Source organism: Macrobrachium rosenbergii, chromosome 10, assembly GCF_040412425.1.
Source record: "Macrobrachium rosenbergii isolate ZJJX-2024 chromosome 10, ASM4041242v1, whole genome shotgun sequence".
NCBI classification, from domain to species: Eukaryota; Metazoa; Arthropoda; class Malacostraca; order Decapoda; family Palaemonidae; genus Macrobrachium; species Macrobrachium rosenbergii.
This window is the reverse complement of record NC_089750.1, coordinates 41,439,288-41,460,652: the sequence shown is the minus strand read 5'-3', so window position 1 is coordinate 41,460,652 and position 21,365 is coordinate 41,439,288. Positions and strand designations below refer to the sequence as shown.

At 38.7% G+C, this 21,365-nt stretch overlaps 1 protein-coding gene across 7 annotated transcripts in view; it reads right to left on the bottom strand.

Annotated features, from left to right (window-relative positions):
* LOC136842602 (unconventional myosin-XVIIIa-like) overlaps nucleotides 1–21,365 on the bottom strand; it is a 1,295,621-nt gene that overhangs the window by 781,711 nt on the left and 492,545 nt on the right. The window lies entirely within an intron of this gene.

Below are 21,365 nucleotides of genomic sequence, written 5' to 3'. Positions count from 1 at the left end.
ATATATATATATATATATATATATATATATATATATATATATATATATATATATATATACACACATACACGTGTGTGTGTTACTTTGCTGTGGTTAGGGAGCGAACTTGCCTCACAAGTAAGACCCAGATCGATCGAAAGGATAAAGCTCTATTTCTTGAAAATTCCATTGCATTCAAATTGGCCTGACAAGAGAAATATGCACCAGGTGGCTAGTTAACCGTGGTGGGTCACAGACACTGGAAAAAAGAGCATGAACCTAGCAACCTCACTCTAAAAACATGTCGAGAACCGGAATGTTCATCCCCTAAGGAGTCATCCGCTCTAAGATGAAAGACAGAAGAAGAAAATATTTATAAGTGACGTTCTCGAGGACTAGAATAACGGACCACGAAAGAAGCATCCATTCACACGCAATTCAACAAATATCGACATCAGCATGGTATGAAAGAAGGTCACTAAAGGGCAAAAAGTAACATGAAGGGGGCACACTTTATTTCCAAATCCCGGAGCTGGTATAGCATATTTATTTCAGTTCTAAGTACGAGCCACTGCCAATTACTCGAGTTCGCAGAATCACTGGCATTTTTCTAAACCTTAAAAGAGAATTCACGATATACATATTTTTTTTTTTTAAATGGTTCCGTCTTTCTATACCTCAACAGAGCGTTCGCTCTATACTTATTTTTTTTTAACAGAGCTGAAGCTCCGAATACCATCTGAATGCCCAGACAGAGACTGCACATCTGCTAATGATAACGCCACCTAGTGTCTCTCTCTTTGATGTACTTGTATGCTTGAGTACTATAATTATATTCAAAGAGCCAAAACCCAAAGCTTCTAAGTTTTGGAAGATAAATAAATGATTACAACAGCCACTAAACGGACGATATACAAATGGAACAGGTATTTGGGGCGCTTAGCACTCCCTCCTGCAACCTAATTCTCGTCATTGGTTGTAGTATGTAGTACTTGCGATGCTATTCATAGCATCAAGATAGTCTTAGATGCCACATTTACTTGCCTCTGACAAGGGATTCTACGTAACCATGTCTCCAAACGTTTGGTTGTGCCGTTGTCTTCATAAAATGACTAAAAAGTCTTGGTTCGAGATTCTTCGCATGAGGATAAACTCGTACATACTATTTGATAGTGTAGCAATACCTCAAAAATGAAAGCAACACTGAAACAAATTTGTGATAGCATCGCATTTATATCAACAGCATTATGAACATTATTTGTTCAAGCTCACTGATTTTAGCGAATATTTTTTAGGCAAAGTGTGGAACATTTTTGGTTTGCTACTTTCAATTGGAACTTTTACCTTTGTGTGTTTTTTTTTTTTGCTATTTTGAACGTACTAATATATATTAGAACAATCAGTTAAAGAAAAGTGATCACAATGAGTAAACTGACTTGACGAAGACCGTTTAGAGAAAATATCACTAAGCGCAAAAGTGGTCCGTGAGATTTGGCTGTACTGTGGTTACAGTTATGTAACAAAGTTTATTGTATACAGAATCACATTACGCTTTACGTAGCAGGAGTTTTTGTCTTATTAAATATGAAATTCTGAGCACTGATTTTACTGCTTTTATAGCAATTTGCGAGTCTTAGCAAGCATTCTGCATGTGAGAGGTCAAAATTTCAAGCCAAATGGCTTGTTAGTAACCTTCTTTTTTTTTTTTTTCAGGAAGATAGGAGGACAGAAGTTATGGAACGTCAACTGAAAGACTGAATTATAATTTTTCTGATTTCTTTCTTACGGCAAAAACTCATTCCGAAATAAGTTCGAAAGCCAGAAGGATGGCGGCAGGCATCCCCTCAAATTCCATTTGGCTTTAGTACATAATATTATCTACTGTACATTTTGCCGCTGCTTCAGATCACTCGCTCACCTGAGCGTAACCTCATGGAAGAAAATCCACAAAACGCTGAAAACTGAAGCGGAAACAAAACATGAACTAGACGGCAACCAAAAGTGCTGACGTCCGCAAGGGGCAAATAATAAAAGGTAAGTATACCTTAGTTTAACCAGACCACTGAGGAGGAGCTGATTAACAGCTCTCCTAGAGAGGGAGGGCTGGCCCGAAGGATTAGATTTATTTTACGTGGCTAAGAACCAATTGGATACCTAGCAACGGGACCTACAGCTTATTGTGGACTCCGAACCACATTATAACAAGAAATGAATTTCTATCACCAGAAATAAATTTCTCTAACTCTTCATTGGCCGGTCAGAGAATCGAACGGTGGCTCAGCAGAGTGCTGGCCGTGAACGATACCAATCCGACCAATGAGGAATTGAGAGGGCAAATAATACATAGTGTAGTCCTCTTTCTGCATCCATCTTTGAACTGTTTCTAGGCTTACAGTTTTTCCCCTTTAATTTATCTGTGGGCAGTCAAACAAATAACCAATAATGAATAATAAATAGGAACGGGAGAATAAATAACCTAAGTGGTTGGCAGAAAAAGGAGGGAATAGGTATAGTGTTCGTGCTAATCAATATTCTTAATTAATAATACCTTTACTATTATTAAAGCAAATGTACTTCATCATATTCAGTTTTATCGTTATATGACCATCACTATTAATTATTGTCGCCTTCTTCGTTATTATTTCTATATTATAATTTAATTAACAAAACTAAATTAGTCCAAGAAACAAAGCCGATGGCGGCTAGGGTATTTTCATGATAACTGAAACTGTCATTGAAACAGCCCTAAAATCACTTTATTCAGGAAGATCATTTGCATTCGAGTTTCCTTTGCTTCATAGACAATTATCCACTGAGTCTAAAGCTGGGTATGGTGGTGCTGGGAAGGTAGAGGGTATAAACAGACAGACAGACAAGAGTTCTCGTTTCTGGAGAGAGAGACACATCGCTAGGGTATCAGGTATTTTATTCTTGGAGAAATGGTGGGGAGCGAGAATTGCCTGGCAAGGCGCCAGAAAGGCGTGAATCTTATGACGTCACACGTGGGTGATGGCATACGACAGTGCCAACAAACACCACAGTGCCCCTCGAAACTGCTGCTAGTCTTCCCCTCGTACCCCCTATAATAGATACTTAAAACATTGCGCACTAAATTGGACGTTCCCTAAACAAAACAGTCACGTACTGCATTCCCAAAATAAAAACATCTAACACTGGGTTTTCCAAATATGCACACAAGATTCATTCCTAAGCTACAATACCTATACCTTAAGGTACCACTGCACAACAATAACGTTAAAAACACAATTTTGTTCTCTCTTACAACAACGTAGCTAATTAGCTACGTCTACTAAACCAGGCGTTCCCAAAATCCTTCAATTGAAAATGACTGTAGCGGTACTGGCATTTTGTTTGTAGATATATGGGTTAAATTCAGTAGGGATGCAGTTACACTCTCAAAGCAGCACGGATTCCCAATTTTCTGCAGTAACACATTTCAAAAACATCTTTAATCAGACTTCTTTTCTCAAGGTACTGAACTGCTATGATGCTGTAGCCCCTACACGGTTCTCATGCAAAGTCACTCATATTTACATATATTTGAATAAGGGATGAAGCAGCAATATTTCAAATTATCTAAGCTATACAAATGTTTTGAAAAGTACAACCCTTGCTATGGTCCAACACTTAGAGAGAGAGAGAGAGAGAGAGAGAGAGAGAGAGAGAGAGAGAGAGAGAGAATCTTATGATCAGTTTCTCCCGAGACTACTCACGTCTAGTTTTCTCGGTAAAAGTGCATAGGAATTTCGTACGTTTTCTTCAGCGGATCGCGGCCTGCATAAAAGTAGACCCGAGACATATTTCAACAGGGATGCAGCCTAACCTAACCTATCCTTGGGCGTCGTGCTCTGACTCTCTCTCTCTTCCCTGGAACCATCCCACGAGACATCGGGAACGGAAAAATGACTTGTGCGCTACTATTCTGCAGCATTGCCCTTTTCCATCTTCTCTTTCTCTCTCCATCCCTCCACCCAAGCTGCTGCCCACAAAACCCATCTAACAAGTAAGTACCCAATTCACTACTTAAATCAACAGAGGCACACTGCATTTGAGGGAAAAGCACCGACTTGTACCATCAGAATGCAAAATATTGGATCAGTTCCTTTAATGTTTCAGACAAAAGGCATTTGGCAGTATTCAACAAGCAGCATCTGGCAACTGTTGGCTAGGCGGCGCAGGCGCACGATGTGCCATGGTAACAGACTAACCGTTTCCGCCCTAGAGCAAGAGCCCGTTCCTGCACAAGGCTGGCTTGATATAAAACAAACGAACGAGTCACTCGCTAATGGATACTAAGCGAGCAATGCATATCCTGGTAGCTGAACCAAATAACATTCCATTAAATTATAATCCTTCTTTCGTATGTTTCTTTTTCAGAATTGCGGTGTTAATTTTTTCCTGAAACTCGGCCTAAACCATTTTTTTCGGTCTGAAGAGGGTTTTATTTTAGCACTCAAAATTTGTAGGCCTATATGTTTTGCATATACAGCTTAATGATCCGTGCCTAATCTGTGAAAGGCGGGGAAACCTGTAATATGTTTAATATGCAGTATGATTTTGTTGTTAATTAGTATTTGTGTGGTATTAGATTTCCATAATCAATAAAGTATACTTTTAGAGCCGTTATGCAAATATATAACTGATCATTTGAGAGTTGAATGGCCTCATAGAATTGTCCATTTGACCTACTGTAATTCTGAAAGCGTATGGCTGAGGACTGAATGATTCACTCCTTAAGAGAAAAATGTGTATATTCTCCGCAATAAGGTAAAAAAAAATAATAATGTATATCCATATATTATTAACATAATAATTATTAACATACCGTAATGGTAGATAATATTGATAGTAAGCAACTTAACATTAAAAATCCCATATTGTAGAAAAAGTTTAACTAATAAAACTTCAATACATGCTTTCGAATATAATTAAGAACAACAGCATCTAAAGGTAAGAACAACACCTAAAGCAGCTAAAGGTAACAACAACACCTAAAGGTAAGTCGAACACAAATAAAGAACAACAACAATAAATTATGTTTATCCCAAATACAGTAATCAATAAATGTGGTTTCTCTAGCCAGTTTCAGTTCATGAATGATATTCACATCCTTTACTGTAATCCCCAAAAGCACCGATAACCCGGTTCACACAGGAAGTTACCAGTAGGCTACGTTACCAGTAGGCTACCATTCACTCTAGGCCTATGTCACTCCCATTAAGCCATTCATCTGCTAAAGCAATATTCGCAATTTCCTTATCTGATATACCGTCTGAATTCTCCTTCATATTTGGAAAATATTCTGTTTCAATTCTATGTTTTCTATTATATCAAAATGAAAATTGGTATAATATGTAGTACTTTGAAGTTATCGCGCAACCAAACTGGTCTACTCAACCGTCGGCATTACATTACTTCCATGCGTTTTACCGCCCTTTAGTCGAGCGAACTGTATTGAGTTGAGGTAAGGAAGTTATAAATTATATAATATTTTTTATAATTATATCCTATTTGCTAAATTAAAGTATCACACTTTTAACTGAAAGACCTTTAAACAGATGATGATAAATAATCTCCTGACATCAGATATGTCATTTCGACTCACGTTTTATTCGAGTAGAATAACATTCTTTGGACCGAAACATTTCTATACAGATAATTCATTCTCTGATAACAAGGTTGGTATGCCTGTCCATATCTAAACTTTTGAAATATTTCATAATGATTCGGACAAATACTTAAAAACTTGCATAAAACACGGAATTTTCTTTCACTTTTATTTTTTACTTGTTATAATTTATTATAATTGTCATATTAAAAATATTTTCTCAAACTAAGTAATACATGGGATATAAAATAAGAAATAAGATCTGAACGATATGAGATTCGAACGCAGAGAGAGACGCAGAGAGAGAGAGAGAGAGAGAGAGAGAGAGAGAGAGAGAGAGAGAGAGAGCGAAAACTCCCTCCACTGAGTGCAAAAATACTATAAGTCGTGCATGAGTTCATGATAAAGTCCGTAAAGAATTAGGGGGCAGTGACATTTAAATTACTCAATACGAGATAAAATACCGAAAGTAGTGAAAACATGACATTATCCCTTGTACCCTTTTTCAAGATATATGTAAATACGGATACGTTAACAATGTTTGTAAACAATTATTTAATCACAATACTTCATGACTTCAAAGCTGCAACAGACCATTTGGTTATTCACTGAGGAAGCTACTGAATAGCGCCAACCAGGACAGGGTCATTTCCACCATAATTGCACTTCACTGGCTATCTGTTAACACATTTAAAGCAAGAAGTGTAACGTGCAAACCACAAAAAGCATAAAAACATGTACCGTAGGAGCAGAGAAAAATACAGAGGGATGAAACAAAGATATTAGTTCGGTAACATTACCCAGATTACTCGTAAAACATGCTGAAACTGACGACATTCAAGAAGACACTAAATACAGTACTGTACATGCATTAAATATCTTTCTGCCACAGAAGAACTCGTTATTCGAGAAAACTAGAAACTGTTACCGGCAAATAAATGGCGCCCAGTGGAAAGACCAAACACAGCCGGTAGGAACACCTCCAAAATAAACAATTATGACGATGATAATGATTATGAACACTCACGATAAGGTAAATACGTTTTAAATAATTATTTACTTATTACAGTAGTGTGGACACCCGGAAGTAACAGCATTGATGATAATGATCGACGACAAAAAAGATGAACACGTCGCTATGCAACGAACACATGAGTTAGCCAACCTTCCGTTTCATACTGAACGTCAGTCAGTTCTTTCGCTTACCGAACAATTTTCATGACTTCAAAATCATCTGGACGAGCACAGAACCTCAAAGATACAAAGAACCGATCGAGGAAGTACAGAGAGTTACTCTTACTCTATCAGATGAAAATCCATCTACGATACCTGAAAAAACTTTACGTACTTCAAAATTTCCAAATAGCTTCAGATATATAATCGAGACAGACCTTCATTTATAAAGAGAAGAGCAAGCTTTGCACATTTACTTTCTTCCAGGTTTTTTGTTACCATAGAGCCAGTACTACTGAATTAATCGTCGGTAACAAATTAATTAATAAATTTATAAACAGAGAGAGAGAGAGAGAGAGAGAGAGAGAGAGAGAGAGAGAGAGAGAGAGGGAAATACCCAAAGAACCTAATTAAATTAAATTATCTTAAAGAAGTCCTGAAATAAACATAAACAATATTTACTTTCACAATAACAACACACAATAATGGAAACACATGGTACCTTAATCTTCATTGGCCAAATATACCACCTATATATATATTAGAATACGGAACACTTACATACAGTAGTTAGAGATCATTCGATACAGTGTTCCCTTATGAAAACTCAACAGAACGCATGCTCCCCCATCAAAGCAGAGCTAGTGGAAACTGTTAAAACGAACTGATCTCACATAACATAGAAACAACTCGCATTATGAGATCATATTTCCCTTGGATGTAAATGTTAGTTTTATTTCCTTAAGCTAATAATATCTAAAACATTTCTTTTCTCTTACGTGGGCAGACAGCTATAGGAGCCTTTAACTCTAACAGCGAGGGAAATTGAGAGAAAATGTAAAAATATTTAAATCCGATTAGCTAAAAAAATCTTATTTGCTAATTATTTTATAATTGCTCTGACAATTTATTATTCTGAAAGAAAACACGAGGAAACTCGAGCAGGAACGCGAAATCAAGTTTAAAATAGCAAGCAAGATGACATGAGAAAATTCCCTTACTCCCACTACCGTACTGTACATACTGTATATACAGTACAGTACAGTGCAACTACTGTACATCTAAAAGCCTCGTGCCTTTTGATGAATTCCCCGAATGCTAACCCCAAGTACTGAAGAGTAGTAACGCCGAATGCGAATTAACCGATCGTTGTTCATACTTGCTAAATTCTACGTTGAATAAATCGAGTCTTAGTATTTGAGATAAACGAAGTGAGTTGCTTTTCAATTAGGCTAACCAAAAGACCTAATTTCTTCCGCAACAAAAATTCTCGTTGTAACAATTAATCAAATAAGAAAAGCGTCGAAGTTTCTTCGGCGCAATCGAGTTTTCTGTACAGCGTATGATGCTGTATGAAACTGTCAGCCACGGCCCATGAAACTCTCAGCCGCGGCCCAAGAAACTTTCAGCCACTGCCAGGTGGTGACTTGTGTTGTTGGCACATATAGCGGTGCCAGACGCACGATGATGGCTAACTTTAATCTTAAATAAAATAAAAACTACTGAGGCTAGAGGACTGAAATTTGGTACGTTTGATGACTGGAGGGTGAATGATCAACATAGCAATTTGCAGCCCTCTATCCTCAGTAGCTTTTAAGATCTGAGGACGGACAGAAATAGCCATCTCAATAGTTTTATCTTACAGAAAAGTATGAGTACAGGTACTCAGAAGCAAAACTTACAACACCATGTCCTATCTGATAGACCATCATAACACTCACCTGCAAAAGAAAAAAAACTGCATAAGACTATACAGTATATACGAATGATTGCAAACAAAATCATACCTGCAGATCTCATCACAAAAGTATTTTATAAAAATAACAGCACTATTAAGTTTTATTCATTCTCTCTGAAAAAAATTTAGCAGTGATGTCTGAAGACTAATCCAAGGTATATTAATATTTCTTAAATACAAACCCAACCTTTATACAAACTTGCAAAACAAGAAAAAGTTACACCGGTGGGTTAACTTGTCCTACATATCTATATAAAAATATCACTTAAGTTTAACATGTAAAGTACGGAAATAATCTTTGCAAAATCAAAACTACATTGCAGGTGAAATAGTGAATATGTAACAGCGGTAAAGTGTAGTACGAATCCCATAAACAATCTACCGATGAAGGATGAGAATCTTGAGTTTAGTACTAACTCGTGCTACGGATGCACAAACAAGAGTAAGCACGCGGCACAGGTTCCATGCATATATTGAGGAGCAAAACATGCAAAGCTTAAATGAAATTCAGAAATTTCAAAATATATAAATTGGCTTCAAACCTGTGACTTCATTAATATATCAGCTAATATAGATTTCCCTGGCACCCACAACAAATCTTGAAATTTAAGGAGTTGAACTAATCCTCTTGCAAAATACAAGACTGGTAACGTTGTGTCCCTCCTACCCCTTTCTTTTTCTACAAAGAAAACATGATTCAACTCACCAATTTCTTTGGAATTTTTTCCATGCTCGCAACATAATTAATACACTCCAGTCTACCAAGCTGTTAACTCTAGTCTATCAGCCAAATAAACTCATATCCACTCCACAGCATTTCATTTGCAATTCCTTCAGCTTTTGAGCCGAAATCCTGTCATTCTCAACAGCCTCATCTTCAGTTATCCTTAGATTTACATTTAACCCTTCGACTACTGCATCTCTCAGATCCTCCACATTTAATGATTCTAGAATTATCCACCTCAAACATAACCTGCGCTTTCTTAAGAAATCTTCCTATTTGTACTGTTTACTCTAAGGTCATATTGCTAAACAACCATTCTCCCCGCATCTAGTCCCCCAAGCACAACTCTCCCCCCCCCTCCCCAAATTTTTCATTCTGAAATTTACCCTTGTGCAACTTTCAGTGTCTCTTAAAATAAGTATAAATGCATTAACAGGCCACAAGATTAAAGACCATATATTACACAGGAAAGTGGAAATAATTATTTGAAATTCTATTTTTCCTTCTTTGTCTCGTCGTCATATGTTAGCTCATCATGAGAAATATGGTTATGTCATGATACAAGAAGATCGCCACTTATTCACTGAGTCTGAATACTAAAAACTGCTGTAGGTCAAACTTTACTGTACACAAGCATAATGCATGTGATTTTCAGTCTGAACACTGTCTCATGAACAGCCAATTCTCATACAGGAAAATATTAGTTACGTGTGACACACTCTATCACGTCTTACTAATTACATTCAACCCTGCCTTGCTGATGGATATGGTTGCAGGTGTAATCATATAGAAATTAGTACTGCCTCTGACTTGGTTAATGGCAAGGTTCCTGTTTATATACCACAAGTTGTGTCAGGGAGTTACATTCCTCATCTCATTCACATTCGTTAAAGTGACCAACTAAGACGGATTGATTGATTTATGGTTCTAAAACTGGCGTTACAACCTAGGTTACTGATGCCATAATCGTATATATAAAAGTGAATGTTTTTTGTTTGATTGTATGTTAGTTTGTACATTCGTAAGCTTTAGAAATCTGAACCACTTGACCGATCTAGACAAAATTTGGAACGTGGCCATCATTTGACCCAACTTAGATAATAGGGTAGGTTTCAAACCTGCAACCCAGCCCCATTCCCCTTCCCCTTCCCCCATTCTCCTTACCTTTGCAACTTATGAGGTAAATAAACTCTACGGCTTTATCATACCTCGTTTCATGTACTTGAGACCATACAAATATATTATTGAAAATGCTTTTCATTCACCCCAGTAATACCTGGACAAGAGGGACAGACAGCACAGCAATATCTGCATAAAAGGGACAGTCACCACAGTAATACCTGGATATAAGGGACAGACAGCACAGTAATACCTGGTTAAAGGTGACAGACAGCACAGTAATACCTAGATAAAAGGGACAGTCACTGCAGTAATACCTAGGTAAAAGGAACAGTCACAACAGCAACACCTGGATAAAGGTGACAGACAACACAGTAATAACTTGATAAAAGGAACAGTCACCACAGTAATGACCCCGTCCCATGGGTCTACTTGCACTGGTCCGGCTGCAACACTGAGGGTCATGCTTGAATAAGACAGTGGGTAAATTTAACAAGTATCTCTATTACTTAAAACTTACACAAGGTCCCAAGTATCTAAGGAATTAAAGTAACTTAGCGGTAACCGGCTACAGCAGCAGGATAGCACCAGACGACAGGCAACCACATCATGGCCCTATGAGTTCCAGAGTCAAAATCCTGCCCAGAGCAGCTGAGGTGTGGGCACCCAAGCTTTCTCTCACCCCCTCGTTTTTCCCCTCTGGTAGGAAATTGGCTGAACTCTCCTACCAGAGATATCTGACCAATCACAGGTCAGACCTACCCACGCCAAAAGCCAGTGTCTTTTGGGAGTATTTGGAGGGTGTGTGTTTCCTCATGCCCTGCGACCATTGGAACAGTACAACGTCTCCTTGTTCTACTTTGCCAAGGCAGCTCACATAATCTGCGACCTTGAAAAATTATGGCAAGTTTTCCGGAATGGCTCATCGCTCCCTACCCAAGTCCTTTACATCCCTGCAAAGCCAACATTTCTGCACTATTCCATTGCGAGCCTTGTACTGCATTGTTACTTACTTTAAAGAATTAAAATTAACTATTTTTAATTGGGCCAGCTAATGCACGTACAGGCCAAAAGTTACATGTAAATTGAACACATCTTACAACAAACACAAAATTTTTGATAATAATTCAAAACAACCAACACTCACTCTTCCCTGGAAACAGATCAGTATCAAAAATAATAAAAGCTTTAAATGACAGGTCCTACTTTACACTCAAAAAGGTATGATGAACGCAACAAAAGAATATAACACATCTCAACACTGTCTTCGTCAATCATGACAACATAGCAGCAATATTAATATGGTTATTACATACAAAGCAACATAACATAAATGCATTGGAACTGTCACAACAAAAAATATTTTTCCGAAAATCAAGTTACCTTTGAACGGGACACCAATATGTACTGATATATTGTAACTTTAAGCTGCTTAAATTTTTGTTCGTGTCTCTTATTAACATAAATATTTTGTTCAGTTTTTTCCGTTTTTCCAAGTTTTCATTTATTTTGTTTTTCTCTTGAGCCTCGAATAGCTGGATAGGGTCTTTTTGCTCCCATTAACGGTTTGTTAGTTTGTAATTGATACCTCGCCCATAAAGTTTCTTTTTCTTTGCATGTACAAGCACTGGACGGTTTTGCGCCTTCGTTTTCTCCCAACGAAGGTGTTTTATGGACACTGGGTTGTGTTTAAATGTGATTTTGGTACTCGGCTCCTTATAGGAAAGAACTCAATCAATAACAGCAACTGTGGCAGTGTACTCCTGTGGCGGCCTTGTAGTCCAGTAAATCTAAGCCCAAAATTGGGCAAGCCCACCACTAATTGCAAGAAAAATGAAACCTCCTGTATTTTGTTCCTCTGGATATACTCTATCTCTGATTAAAAATCCCAAGAAATCAAAGTAGTGGAACATGGTGAAATTTGAGGATTATATGGTATCGGGTGTTATCAGCATCATATGAGCTATGGATGAAATATATCATTCCCCCCCCCCTTTTTTCAAACAATATACTGTGAAATCTTATGTTTTTTGAGCTAATCGTTAGGATGAGAATGATTAAAAGTACCTAGAATTACCCCTTGTACCTCTAACTGGGGTACCCCTACCTCAGGACTGCAATTTTGATGGTTTTGGACAACGAACTTTTCCACTGGCAAGCAAAAAATTCTAGCAATCAGGTAATATTACTCATTTTATATTGGTATATGGGTCCAATCAATGACATATCCAAAGAAATGTTCAATTGCACTTGTTTCAGGGCATCTAACTCTGTGGCAAGTTGTTCAGAGGAGTTCCAACATCCTGTGTTAACAGTGCTTGCTGAAATGTATGACCAGTTTGTGGCAGGTGATATTACCCCAGAAGTCATTGAATCATCAGAAGCATTTGCCACTATCAAGGACTTGATAGGTGAAAAAATCAGTCAAGAAAGAGAAAGAACCAGTCAATTATGGCTCATGTACATGAAGATGATTTCTATCATTCGAAAGTTTATCACATCAGAAAGAACCAGTAACTGGGCTCTCCATTTACAAGCACTGTATGACATACTACCTTACCTTGCAGCAACAGGCCACAACCTCTATACCAAATCTGTCCATATTTATTTACAGAAAATGTGTTCCCTTCCAGTAACCAACCCTGTTGCCTATGAACATTTTGTGAATGGACTTCATGCAGTCAGGAGGACAGACAGGTATTGGGCAGGTCTTTCTGCAAACTTGGCTATTGAGCAAGTACTGATGAGAAGTTTGAAGACGACAGGAGGACTTACAAGAGGAAGAGGAATGACAGAAACTCAAAGAATTGTTTGGGCCTTGGTCAGTCCTGTTTGCGCTAAAGTGAATGAGGTGATGCAGAAGCTGACATCACTTGAGTACAGTACTAGTGAACAACACAAAGACTTATCAGTGGCACTTCAGAAAAGAGATGCAGATGATGTGAATAAGCTTGTCTCATTCATTCAGGACAAGTCTCCTTTTGGAAATGATGAAAATCTCTGAAACATAGTAAATGGTGTGGTAGCAACAGAAAATGTGAATGCTGAGAAAGCAGAGAAAATTGGGTGCAAAATCTTTGTGGGGATGGTGGGGAAACAGGTTGTGAACTATACATTTAAGAAAAAGGACCAGACTATAATAATGGATTCAAAATCAAAGATGTCAATTGATGGTGAGGAAGTAAGCATTGATCCTCTTCTCCTCTTCCAAAGACTCGTCATGGTTAGCACGCAGAAAGAAAGTCTCCAGGAAGCATTTTGGTATGAACTCTTTGGATATCCTCCAGCTCTATTTGAAAAAAGAAATGTCCTCCTGAAAGCAGATAAGCCCGGTCTTGCTAATGCCATCTGGGATAAGGTTAAGAGTGTGTCTGAAGATGAGCAGAAATACACTGAAACTGGAAATCCCACGTATGTCCTTGATGGGAGTGCTTTCCTGCATAAAATCCCATGGGATGTCTGCAGGACATACAATGCTATCTGCCAAAGCTATGTTTCTCATGTCAGAAAGTATGGTAAACCAGTCATAGTGTTCGATGGTTACCAGAGTGGTCCAACTCCAAAGGATGGCACGCAAGCCCGACGCACAGCTTCCAAGTCAGCCCTGAGCATTCAGTTCAATGAAAACATGCCTCTTCAAATGAAAAACGGTGAATTCTTGGCAAACAAAGAAAATAAGCAATGCTTTATTCACCTTCTTGGGAAACACCTAGAAACAGCTGGGTTTGAAGTCCTACATGCAAAAGGAGATGCTGATATTTTGATTGTCAAGACTGCATTGGACGTGGCAAGGAAGAGTGAGACCATATTAGTTGGCAGTGACACGGACCTATTAGTGTTGTTAATCCATTACACAACAAAGAAACATAAGAAGATATATTTCATGCCACCACCCAAGTCTGCCTCTCTTGCCCGTTACCTTGACATTCAAAAGGTGCAAGAAGTCCTAGGTGACAAGGTTTGCATTAATATCTTGTTTATCCATGCAATTCTTGGATGTGACATGACCTTAAGATTGTTCGGACATGGAAAAGCTCTGGGTCTTTCACTGGTGAAGGACAAGTCTTTTGTTGAGGCAGCTGAGGCATTCAACAGAGCAGCAGCTTCCCAAAAAGACATTAATGTCCATATACAAGAAGGGAATGGCAGATGAAAACCTCAACTAACTTCGACATAGAAAATATATTGAACTCTTGGCAACCAGGAAACAAGTTATTCATCCAAAATCACCCCCACCAACGCAGGCCGCAGCCAAGTATCATTCACTAAGGGTGTTTCATCAGGTACAAACTTGGCAGGGTGTTGCACTAAATCCTCAGGAATGGGGTTGGAGGGTACAAGGAGGGGCACTAGTTCCAGTAGCAACTGATTTGGACTATGCGCCGAAAGAATTGCAGAAATTAGATGCAATTACAAATCTGGCTGTCAAATGAACCATTGTGGGTGTCGGCAACTTAGAGTACCTTGTAATCCAGCTTGTGGGGAATGCAGGGGTGTTTGTGGAAACATGTCTGATAAGACAGAAAAAGAAAATACTGACGTTTCTTACTGATAATAACCTAGCGAATTGTGCTGTTTGCAACAATTCTCATCCTAGAAAAGGCAACCTTGACTGAATTACCAATTGATGCTGCTACAGGGGTCGGCAACCCCCTAGTTTGATCCCCAGGAATCTGGTAAACATAGATAACTGACAATTAGTGAGAATAAAAATCAATAAATTGTCATATTTAATAATTAACTTTAACATCATGGATAACATAATGGCTTTTGAGGGTGTATATCTATCGTACCTAATTTCGCCAGGTCCCTAATTATGTGAAATTGAGGATCATTTAAAAAAACCATGTTCCATTGAGATATTTTTGGGGATTTTTAATATGTTATTTGGTGTACATAAAGTAGCAAAATAACACTGGTTTCATTTTTCTTGCAATTAGTGGTGGGTCTAACTGAATTTTTACTGTACTATTGTGTTTGTTGTTGTGGCGGACACTTTGGGGGCGTGTCATTGGGCGCCTTGTTGCTGCTGGTGGCTCTTTGTCAGGATATCACAAGAAGCCATCCTGTTATTTTGGGTGATATATCCTGAGATACATACGTCTCCTGTGGGTGTTGATGAGGGACATCCTGCCCTCTGCTGTACTGCCTCTCTGCTGCACCACCTCTATATGTTACTGCACCACCTCTCTGCTGCACCGCCTCCTCTCTATACGTTACTGAACCGCCTCTGTATACGTTACCGCACTGCCTATCTGCTGCAACGCCTCTCTATCTACTGTGGCTTTGCCTCCCTGCCGTGTCGAGTCTTTCGGGGCCGTTAGGAGGCCTTTTGGTCATGAAGAAGGGTAAGCGTGCCTTCCGTGAATTACCAATTTTGTTTTTACAAAGGACGGCCCCTGTTCTGCTGTCCATATCTTTGTGATTATTAAGACAGTCCTGTGCTTGCTACCCATGGGCTGTATTCGTCTAAGTTCATCGATGTTGGGATTTTTTCTTATCAATTAAGCAAAGGAAATAGCTTTAGCCTAATTGTAAATAAGTTAAATTTCGAGTTTGTAAATATTAGGATTAAGGTTCTCTTCCCCTTCTGTGTCTCTTCCTGTCGTATGTGAGTAGAGAATTACATTTTAGTGTGACAGATTCATTTCCCCCTTTTCTCTAACCTGTTTCTTTATCAATTGTAAGACAGATGGGTGGATTAGAGTGAATGAGGTGATTGAAGGTAGTGACTGTGCACTGCAGGTGAATGAGTTTTTTCTGTCCTTTTATTCTGTTATTCGGGGACCTGTTAATGTTTAAGCTGTGTAATAGATTTCTAAATATTACGTTAATGACTATCAATTATCCCTTTGAGTGCTTCCATTGAACTGTGTCACTGGTATTCCAGTCTTAGACGAGCTTTGTCTATGTAGTATGGCATTTTGAAAACTATATTTCATAACATGGAATAAGAAAAATTTTATCGTAACAAGAGTTATGTAACAAGTCCTTACAATTTGGCGACCTTCCCATCGATCTTCCAGCGATAGTTCTTGGGTCACTCAGAGGGGTGATTTTGAATTTGGTTGGTTAGGGAGAGGTCCCCCCACCCACCTCGCTTTCTCCTCTTCCCCGTAACAATGCCGTTCTTTGAGGGTAATATGGAGTTGGCAGCCTCACAGCTTTTGGCAGACCCAGATTGGGAGAGGAAGTTACATGGCTTAAAAAGGGATGCATTATGGTTTCTTGCTGAATTTTTGAATTTAGGGTTATCAACTGAGTTAAAAAAGGGGCAAAAAGAGTTAAGTATACCTTAGTTTAACCAGACCACTGAGCTGATTAACAGCTCTCCTAGGGCTGGTCCGAAGGATTAGACTTATTTTAAGCGGCTAAGAACCAATTGGTTACCTAGCGACGGGACCTACAGCTTATTGTGGAATCCGAACCACATTATATCAAGAAATGAATTTCTATCACCAGAAATAAATTCCTCTAATTCTTCATTGGCCGGCCAGAGACTCGAACGCGGGACCAGCAGAGTGCTAGCCGAGAACTATACCTACTCGTCTATCGAGGAACTTAAGAAAGGGGCAGCTACTCTGGGAAGTTGTTAGGGCTGCTAAAGTGTACAGAGAAACCGTAAGCATGGGAGATGAGATCCAAGACGAACAAGTAGTCGATAAGAGTGATGGTAAGGAGAAAGCACAGGATAATATTCACGATTATGTCAGGGAGATAGATGGAGAAGTTAATAGCAATGAGGTAAGTGAGTTGAGGCTAAGTATTTTAAAAGAACAAACAAAGATTAAGGAATTAGAATACAAAGCACTGCAGTTGCAGGCTGAAGACAGAGTGAAAGAAAGAAGAAAGAAGTCATGAGTTACATTTGCTAAGGTTGCAGTTGTCTACGAAAAATAATAATAATAATAATAATAATTAAGTTAATGATGACAAATTTAATCTGTTGGATGTTTTGAAGTTGGTACCAATCTTTAATGAAGAGGACGTTCCCGAATTCTTCATATCCTTTGAGAGGGTAGGGAAAAAATTAAGTTGGCCTAGGGACATGTGGACCACACTGGTCCAATGTAGCTTAAAATGAAAAGCTCAGCAAGTATGTATTACGCTCAGTGAGGATCTGTCGCCAGACTATGACTCTGTGAAGGCTATTGTTTTGAAGGCATACAACCTTGTTCCCGAGGCGTATCGCCAGAAATTCAGGAATTTGAAAAAGGACAATGAAATGACCTTCGTAGAGTTCGCGAGAGAGAAGGAGAAATTTTGTGAAGATTGGCTTAAAAGTATGGAAATAGATAATTTTTGGAAATTAAAGGAACTCATTTTAACTGAAGAATTCAAGAGAATGGTGTCGAGGGAACTGAAGATTTACCTCGAAGAACTAAAATTATATTGTTTGCAGGAAGTGGCAACTGCAGCAGATGAGTACTCCCTCGCTCATAGACAGGACTGTGTAACAAGGGAAAATAATAATAGTAAACGATTCTCACCCCATAATAATAACTGGGGGATAAACTATTCCAAAAGCCAGTCTGAGAGGAGTACTAGTAAAAACAGACCCAAAGAAAATAATAGTAATAGCAGTAGTGAATACCATAGTTTTGTGAACAGTAGCAGATCTGGTGGTGATAATGGCAGTAGGAATACTCCAGAGCCTAGCAGTAATGTAATGTGCTTCTGGTGCAGTCGTAAAGGTCACGTGAAGGCCAACTGCTTCGCTAGAAAAGGTTCCTGAAGAAACAAGAAGAACCTGTTAGCTTGGTTCTGCAGAACAGGTGTCGAAAGAAGATGAAAAGAAATGACTCAGATTTAGAAATTATATATCGGATGGCACGATTTACCTTAATGACACTAAACAAATCGGTTGTAGAGTGAAAATATTCCGAGATACTGGTGCTACACAGTCTCTAATTTTAAGGCTGTAGATGCCACATAATATTTTATTTTCTCGAATAATGACTTTGTTGTTTTGGGAGATTTCCCTAATTGTTTCTTGTACCCTCGAAAAATTTTATTTGGAAACTGATTTCTTTATGGGAACTGTAAAACTGGCAGTAGTTGACAGTTTGCCAGTTCCAGGTATAGATCTTGTTTTTGCAAATGATTTAGTAGTGAAAGAGGAACTGAATTATTTTCCTATTTTGTCTATAGTAGAGATAAAGCGTGATAAGGATTTTGAACCTATGTCTATTATGAATCGTTCACGGGCTCGAGAGGTGAACCTTGAGGAGGTTAATTTAGATTTAGATAAAGTAAGTAAACAAAAGACTGACATAGTGACTGGTAGCGTATATAGAAATAATATTTTTAATGATGTGAATTGAGATATTGAGGCTTTCAAGGAAGCCCAGATGAAGGAGTTTTGTAACCTTGATGTTGATGATCCCGATAATGACATTTCTAAACCTTTCTTTTTTTAAACAGGATGGTTTGTTGTACAGGGTTAGCAGGGCAGGGGATGCTCCTGCTGACCAGGTAGAGGTTGTTAGGCAGCTGGTTGTTCCGGAAGAGTATCGGAACAAATTGATGTGGCTAAGTCATGAAAGTAACTTATCAGGGCATTTTGGGGCCAGATAAACATTTCAAAAGTTAGCCAAGCATTTTTTCTGGCCTGGAATGTGCCGGGATATAAAACGTCATGTGCTCTCATGTCAGGTTTGTCAACTCGTGGGAAAGCCAAACCAAAAAATACCCAAAGCCCCTCTGATCCCTATCCTGTCAGTTGGGGAGCCTTTTAGGGAAGTGATTGTGGACGTCGTTGGTCCCCTTCCGTGGATGCGTGGAGGTCATGAATATATCCTTACAATGGTGGATAGGGTGTCACGCTTTCCTGAGGCTGTCCCACTACGGAGTATTAGGGGTGAAAAAGTTGTTGAGGATTTAATTGGTTTTTCACGAGATTTGGTATTCCAAAAAGTCTGTAGACAGATTGTGAGACAAATTTTACCAGTAGATATTTTAAGAAGAAATGCACGAATTAGGAGTTTAACATATTATGTCATCTCCATATCATACTGAGAGTCAGGGTCAGGTGGAGAAGTTCCCCCAGACTCTCAAGTCTGTTTTGAAAAAGTTTTGTTTGGAGACAGGTGTTGAGTGGGATAAGGAAATCCCATATGCATTCTTTGCAATTAGGTTGGTGCCTAATGAAACCCTGGGGTTATCCCCTACCAATCAGTATTTTGCCATAGTGTTAGAGGCCCCTTAGATGTAGTTAGGGAAAACTGGGAAGGAGAAACCCCCAAAATAAATGTACTCGATTATATGTCAAATTTACAGGAGAAATTGCACAGAGCCTGGTCTTTTGCCCAAGAAAATTTGGCAAAGGGTCAAGCTACAATGAAGTACAATTATGATGTAAGTACTCAACGGAGAGAGTTTTGTCCAGGTGATAAGGTGTTGGTTTTGCTCCCCATGCCTGGCAATCTGTTGAAAGCTCAGTTTTCAGGCCCGTGGAAGGTACTGAAAAAAATGAGTGATGTTAATTACCTGACTGAGACTCCCAAATGTAGACGTAAATCACAAATGTGTCATATCAATATGCTGAAACCTTATTTTTGTAAAAATGAAGCTGTAGTAGTAGAACCACTATCACTAATGAATGTAGATGTAGAACCGGTTATTGATAATAATTTCTCTGTTGGTCCAAGTGTCCTTTCTGATAATTCTGATGTTTTAAATAATCTTACTGTTAAATTTCAACATTTAGATGCAGATAAGGCTGCTTCTTTGATACACCTGACTACTGAGTTATAAAGATCTGTTTCAGCACGTCCCCTGGAAGGACTAATGTATTGGAACATGATGTTGATGTTGGGGATGCCCAGTCTATCAAACAGTGTCCATACTGGTTAAATCCCATAAAAAAGTTGTGGTTAAGGATGAAGTAAAATACATGTTAGATCACAACCTTATTAAGCCCAGTTGTAGTCCCTGGAGCTCTCCAGTAGTCCTTGTTAAGAAAGAAGGTGGTCAGCATCGATTATGTTTTGACTACCGTAAAGTGAATGAAGTAACCAAGATCGACTCCTTTCCCTTGCCTCGGGTGGGAGACTGCATTGACTGTATTGGATCTGCCAAATTTATCAGTAAATTTGACTTGTTGAAGGGTTATTGGCAGGCCGGTCTTACACCCAGGGCAAGGAAAATATCTGCTTTTGTGACAGGTGACGGCTTGTATGAGTGCAAAGTTATGCCACTTTGGCATGAAAAATGCAGCCACCACCTTTCAAAGACTAATGAATTTGGTAACATGTAATTTAGAGGGATGTGTTGTCTACATAGATGATTTAGTCATCCACAGTGATGACTGGGACACACACCTCAAGAGGATAAGGGCATTACTCGAGGCTCTAAGAAAGGCTGGTTTAGTTATTAATCTGAGAAAGAGCGACTTTGCTCAAGCAAAGGTTGTGTATCTTGGGCACGAGATAGGCTTGGGCAGAGTCGCTCCTAAGAAGGCAAATGTTGAGGCAATATCAGTTTTCCCAGCGCCTTGGAACAGAAGGGGAGTAAGGAGATTCCTTGGTATGGTGGGATACTACCATAAGTTTATAAGAAACTTCTCGGACCTTGCCACCCGCTTGACCGAATTATTGAAGAAAAATGTCAAATTTATCTGGGATGGCAAGTGTCAGGAAGCTTTTGAAAAGTTAAAATCGGTGTTGGTAAGTTTCCCTCTGCTGCGGTCTCCAGACTTCTCTACGCAGCTGCTTATTTTTCAAAGAAACTGTCGCAACGGAGAGGAGATACTCTACAGTCGAGAAGGAAGCTCTGTGTTTATTAAAATCTTTGAACCATTTCAGTATTTATTTAGCTAATCCATACTTTCTCACTGAAGTCTTTACTGATCACAATCCATTGGTTTTTATTAACCGATTCAAGAAAAAATCATAAAATTTTGAGGTGGAGTTTAGAGCTCCAAGAGTATGATCTAATTATTAACCATATTTCTGGTAAATGTAACATAGTGCCAGATGTCCTCTCAAGGGCATATGAAAATG